General features: G+C 51.1%; 1 long non-coding RNA gene across 1 annotated transcript in view; it reads right to left on the reverse strand.

Annotated features, from left to right (window-relative positions):
• Positions 1-449: 449 nt before the first annotated feature.
• LOC106320729 overlaps positions 450-6,382 on the reverse strand; it is an 8,022-nt gene continuing 2,089 nt past the window's right edge. The window contains exon 3 of the long non-coding RNA XR_001265903.1: positions 450-462. This is a non-coding gene — a long non-coding RNA (uncharacterized LOC106320729). The remainder of the gene's footprint in view (positions 463-6,382) is intronic.

A 6,382-nucleotide genomic window follows, 5' to 3' on the forward strand; every position in this document is an offset into this window, starting at 1 on the left:
CGCCCAAGTTATCTAAATGATCAACATCATCAAACCACCAATTTCCCGCAGATCACCAACAGGGAGACCTAACACAGAGACGACGACATTGAAGAAATGAGGGCTCAGCTGCAAAGCATGAACTCCAAAGTCCATCAGGCAACCAGCGCAGCACCAGAGATCGATCTTGTACTCCGCGAGACCAAGAATACACCTTTTAAAACTCGTCTCCTCAGTATCCATGTCCGACATCAGAAGAACAAAATCAAACTCTCGACTTACAACGGAACATCTGATCCAAGAGAGTATCTCACCGCCTTCAGCATCGCAACCGGGAGAGCCAATTTCTCACCAGAAGAACACGATGCCGGTCTCTGTCAATTGTTTGTGGAAAATTTGAGCGGACTCGCCCTCGGTTGGTCCTCATGCCTTGAACCATTATATCGACAACTACAATCAACTCTCGACGGCCTTCCTCAAACACTACTCGCTGTTTATCCAACAGAGTGCAACTAATGCCGACCTATGGAATCTGGCTCAAGAACCTACGGAAACACTACGCTCGTACATCGACAAGTTCAGAGCCATCGTTTCTCGCATCACCGTTGTCACATCCCGGCCCCGTCCCAAAAGGAGACTCAAGTGCTGGAGGCCCAAGAAGAAGAAACACTAGACATAACCCCTCCCACTTCTTATAAAAGGAGAAGTTCCCCTAGGGTTCAGCCACAAGAGAGACAGCAAGCGAAGCCCAGCCCGAGTAGAACCCCGCCGCCGCCTCTAGCCGGCGCCGCTCCGCCTCCGACGAAGCCAGCCGCCAGCCACCCGCGAAGCCCTAGCCGCCGCAACCGAGCCCCTAGCCACCGCCTCCTTGATTCGGTTTCGTGCAAGCAACTAAGATCTGAACCATAAGGTAAGATTGTGATCTCTAGCTATAAGTCATTGGGAATGACAGATCCTAAACCCATAAAAGATGAGCCAGCCGTGAGAGGCGGGATATAAAAACGTGCATTGTAGAGTCCTTAGTTCATGGTCGGCCATTTGGGTTGTTTTTGTACAATAGATCTTATTAGCTCATGACTTGTGATTGTTTGCTCTTCCTGAGTTGAGATCGTGGGTTCCTGGAACCTGCCCTCACTGAGTATTCCGTACTCAACCCTCTTCTTTCAGGTACGGCCGAGAAGGAGCGGGAGTAGATGTTCGTATGGTGCAAGTGTTTTCTCGAGGCTTTCTTTTATGACTCTTTTCTTTTAAACATTTTCCTTAAGTTTTCATTTGACATTTAGTCTTTAGTTGAGTTCGGATTAATGTAAGACTATTTGAGTTTTAATAAGAGTTTTGGAGGAAAAGAATTGAGTTATGGTATTTGATGAGGATCATCAGGCCAGGGCCGTTACAATTGGTATCAGAGCGGGTTAAACCCACTCGGTGCTGTCCCGGGCGGGTAGGGAAAAGGTCGGGTAGAAGTAGGTAAAAACCAGGTTTCAAAAGAATTTCTTCCAAGCGTTTTTCTAAGTGTTTCCAAAGGGCTTTCAAAAAAAAAAAAAAAATACGTGCACCATTCAGACGGAACTCCTAGCTTACTCGGTGGACAATAGAATTTGAGTAGAACCGTGGCTAATACCCCTCGCTTGTCAACAGGATGCCTCCCAAAAACGTCAGAGTTGCAAGGCCAGTTGCGGCCGTCCAGAGAGCGACACGACGGGTCACTAGGTCTGCGTCTCAGGCCTCCAGCGAGGCAGAAAGCCACAGGGAGGCCGCACCCAAGAATGGGAACCCAGTGGAAATGCCAAACACGGTGAACGCAACGCTCCTGGCAGAACTACAAAGGTACCGTGAGGCCTATGGGGTCAATTGCCCAATGGTGAAGCCGCAGCAGGGGCGGGAGACAACCCCATACCACCTGGGGCGGATCAGAATCCGCCACCACCCCCGGCAGCGTCTGCAGTGGTGCACACCCCAGGCCCCAACTATTGGGACATGCTGAGACATATGAAGAGTATGCAGACGGAGTTTTTCAATGGAAAGGCCGATGCAATTGTCGCGGATAACTGGAGACGTCAACTTGAGAGGAACTTTGCTTCTGCAAGGTGCCCACCGGAGTTCCGTAGGGATCTGGCTGCCCACTATCTTAAGGACGACGCGCTAGTGTGGTGGGACGAAGTGGTCGAAAGGGCACACGGGATACGACTGACCTGGGATGACTTCCTGGAAGCATTCAATGGGAAGTATTTTCCCTTGGAAGCTATGGACGCAATGGAAAGCAAGTTTCAGGACATCCGTCAGGGGACAAGGAACGTGAGAGACTACGGAGACGAGTTCAACCGACTTCGGAGATTTGCGGGCCACTACATGAGTGATCATGACTTAATCCGCTGGTTCCTCAAAGGAATGAGGGTAGAACTGAGGAACAGCTGCAACGTGCGGGACTACCGTGATGTCCATGAACTGATCGAGAAAGCCGCAGAACAAGAATCGGGGCTCGAGGAGGAGCGGAGGCAGAACCAGACCTCCCAGAACCGGGGTGCGAAATGGCCCCGGAATGCACTGCCCGCGGCCGAGCCTGCCCAGGCAAGGCCCCCATGCGAAAGGTGTGGACGATACCATGTAGGGGAGTGCAGGGCGGGAGCATGCTACAACTGCGGCGAACGCGGCCATATGGCGAGGGAATGCCCGAAGGAGAAACGAGGCCATCGCAGACGCTGTTACCGCTGCGATCAAGAGGGACATCTGTCGTGGGATTGCCCAACACTACAAGGAGAGAATGCGGGAGGAGCGTAACCCCAACAGAAGAGAGGACAAGCCGCAAGGCCAAGAGCGTACGCCGTCGAGGGTCGCGACGGAGCCGAACCAGTCGCGGGTATGTCCTTGATTTGACGCTACGTCTATGTTTTATGAAAAGAACTATTTGTAGTCGCATAGCTTAGCATTAGTGTTGTGTAGGGTCTGTCGCGGTCGGGGGAGTGATGGCATTCACTCTCTTCGACACTGGGGCAACTCACAGTTTTGTAAGCCCTAAACTTACACGTGAGTGGAACTTTAAGGGGAAATTCAACACCATGGTGACAGGAGTCGAGACTACAGGGACAGAGAAAATGGCCACGAGGGGAAGATATGAGGAGGTACCAGTGATCCTCGCAGGAGTGAACTTACCCGGAGACTTGCTGGAACTAGAACTGGGGCGTTACGAGGTGATATTGGGAATGGATTGGCTAGCACAGCACAAAGTTGTAGTAGAGTGTGCCAAGGCGTGCGTTAGGATTCCGCTTGATGGGAGGCAAATCGTGTACAGAGGAATGAGAACTAGGGCCGGGATATCCGTGGTATCGATGGCCCATGCCGAAGAAGCAATCCGGAAAGGAGGAGAAGCCCTCCTAGCCACTATAGAAATGGTGGGGGAGACCGAAGCGCTAGATCTGAGAAGTATTCATGTAGCGGCAGAGTATGCAGATGTGTTCGAACCACTACGCGGGCCCCCACCTCATCGGAATAATGCCTTTACGATTGAGCTAGAACCCAGAACCGCCCCGGTCTCCAGGGCCCCTACCGATTGGCACCGGCATAGATGGCTGAACTTAAGAAACAACTGGAAGAACTAGTGGAAAAAGGTTTTATACGCCCTAGTAGCTCGCCCTGGGGGGGGGCGCCCGTGCTCTTTGTCAAGAAGAAGGATGTGAGCCTTCGACTGTGCATCGACTACCGAGGATTAAACAAGGTAACCGTTAAAAATAAGTACCCCCTACCCCGTATAGACGAACTCATGGATCAGCTGGAGGGGGCCACATGGTTTTCAAAGATCGACCTTGCTTCGGGTTATCACCAAATTCCTATTCACGAAGGGGATATTAGGAAAACAGCTTTCCATACCCGGTACGGACACTACGAATTCGTAGTAATGCCCTTTGGGCTGACGAATGCGCCGACAGCTTTCATGGGACTGATGAATGACATTTTCAGAGATTATCTGGATCAATGCGTGATTGTCTTCATCGACGATATCTAAATTTATTCCTAGAGCCGGGAGGACCACGGACGCCATTTGAGTATAGTGCTGGGCAAGTTAAGGGAGCAGGGGTTATATGCTAAGCTTAGCAAGTGTAGTTTCTGGCAACGTAAGATCGGGTTCCTAGGGCATGTGATTTCCGAGGCAGGGATAGCGGTGGATCCCAAGAAAATCACCGCAATCACAAAATGGCCAACACCAGGTAACGCTACCGAAGTTCGAAGATTCATCAGATTGGCAGGATACTACCGTAAGTTCGTTTTAGGGTTCGCCACAACAACCAGACCACTCACCCGCCTTACGGGTAAGGAAGTTAGGTTTGAATGGACAGAGGCTTGCGAGGAGGGATTCAAACAACTAAAAGAGATGCTGACTAGAGCCCCAATACTAGTTCTACCTAAACCAGGGGTGCCATTTGTGGTCTACACCGACGCCTCCGGGGTTGGAGTGGGATGCGTACTCATGCAGGAGGGAAGGGTGATCACCTACGCGTCCGGACAGCTGCGGAAACACGAGACTAACTACCCAACCCATGACCTAGAGTTAGCAGCGGTGGTATTCGCCCTTAAAATCTGGAGATCGGACCTATACGGAGAAAAGGTGCAAATTTTCACGGATCACCAGAGTTTGAAATACGTGTTCACCCAAGGAGACTTGAATCTACGGCAACACAGGTGGATGGAGCTGCTAGCAGATTACGTCCTGGTCATCGATTACCACCATGGGAAGGCAAATCTGGAGGCAGATGCCTTAAGCCGAAGGAAATAGGATGTTTCCGGAGCAAAGGAAACTCATGAACTCGCCACGACCCTAACAAAACTATGTCTCTGTACGACGAGAGTAAACGAGGAGGGCGCAGGGTTAGAGGTCGTGGAACAAGCTGACCTACTGAGTCGAATCAGTAAGGCCCAGGAGACGGACTCCACTCTCCAAGGGATGGTCGACAAGGAGGTGAACGGGTACCGTACGGCTGGGAATGGTACTATCCTGTTTAAAGGCCGAGTGTGCGTACCACATGAAGGGAACTTAAGGGACGAGTTACTGGCACATGCTCACCAATCACGATTCGCAATTCACCCGGGACGGACAAAAATGTACCAGGACCTGAAACGGTACTATCACAGGGAAGGAATGAAGAGAGATGTTACCATGTGGATAGCCCGGTGTCAGACCTATCAACTGGTTAAGGTGGAGCGCGGAGTCCCGGGAGGACTGCTGCAAGAGCTACCCTTACCACAATGGAAATGGGATATGGTGACAATGGATTTCGTCACGGGTCTACCACGGACCATGAGGAACAAGGACGCCATATGGGTGATAGTAGACCGCCTGACAAAGACGGCTCATTTCCTACCTATACGAACTACTGATAAGACCGAAGACTTAGCTCAAGAATACCTGAGCACCATAGTGAAGTTGCATGGGGTACATGTAAGCATAGTATCTGACCGGGACCCGAAGTTTACCTCAACTTTTTGGCATGCTTTTCAAAGGGCATTGGGAACAAAGGTTTGCCTTAGCACCGCTACCACCCACAGACGGATGGACAATCCGAGAGGACCATCCAGACACTCGAGGATATGTTGAGGTCGAGTGTCTTGGAATGGGGAGGCAAATGGAGCGAGTATCTACCATTGGTGGAGTTCTCTTATAACAACAGCTACCATGCAAATATTGAAATGTCCCCGTACAAAGCGTTGTACGGGCGACCCTGTAGGGACCCCTTATGTTGGACCGAAGTGGGGGAGGAACGAGATATGACTCCTGAACTAGTTGGAGAAACGATCAAGCAAGTAGAACTCCTAAAGGACAGATTGAAAATAGCACACGACCGCCAAAAGAGTTACGCCGACAAACACCGGAAGAAGCTAGAGTTTGCAGTAGGGGACGAAGTGTACTTGAAAATGAGGACATTCCGAGGGAGTGACCCAAACCGGAAGTTGAAACGTTGAGACCCAGGTACATGGGGCCCATATGTGATAAAGGAGAGGATCGGCGCAGTCGCGTACCGGCTGGTACTACCGCCGGAATTATCGTATTTCCATGACGTGTTCCACATCTCCGTGCTACGGAAGGTTATACGAGAGCCCGAGCTGATCCTGCCGCATCCGCCTACAGATGTGCAACGTAACTTGGCATTGGTTAGCAAGCCAGTAAAGATTGTAGAGGAAAAGGAAGTGGATAACCGTGGACGGAAGGAAAAGATGGTGCTCGTACGCTGGGAGATGGATGGGATCCACGAGGATGTGTGGGAACATGAGTCGCACTTGAAGGCTAACTACCCCGGGATATTTGGAAACGCGGAACGGAATCGGGATGAGGTTCAGAATTCGGGGACGAATCCTTTTCTAGTGGTGGAGAATTGTAACATCCCGGGCCCGGCCCAAAAGGAGACTCAAGTGC

The sequence above is a fragment of the Brassica oleracea genome, unplaced genomic scaffold (genome assembly GCF_000695525.1).
Source record: "Brassica oleracea var. oleracea cultivar TO1000 unplaced genomic scaffold, BOL UnpScaffold01038, whole genome shotgun sequence".
Lineage (NCBI taxonomy): Eukaryota > Viridiplantae > Streptophyta > Magnoliopsida > Brassicales > Brassicaceae > Brassica > Brassica oleracea.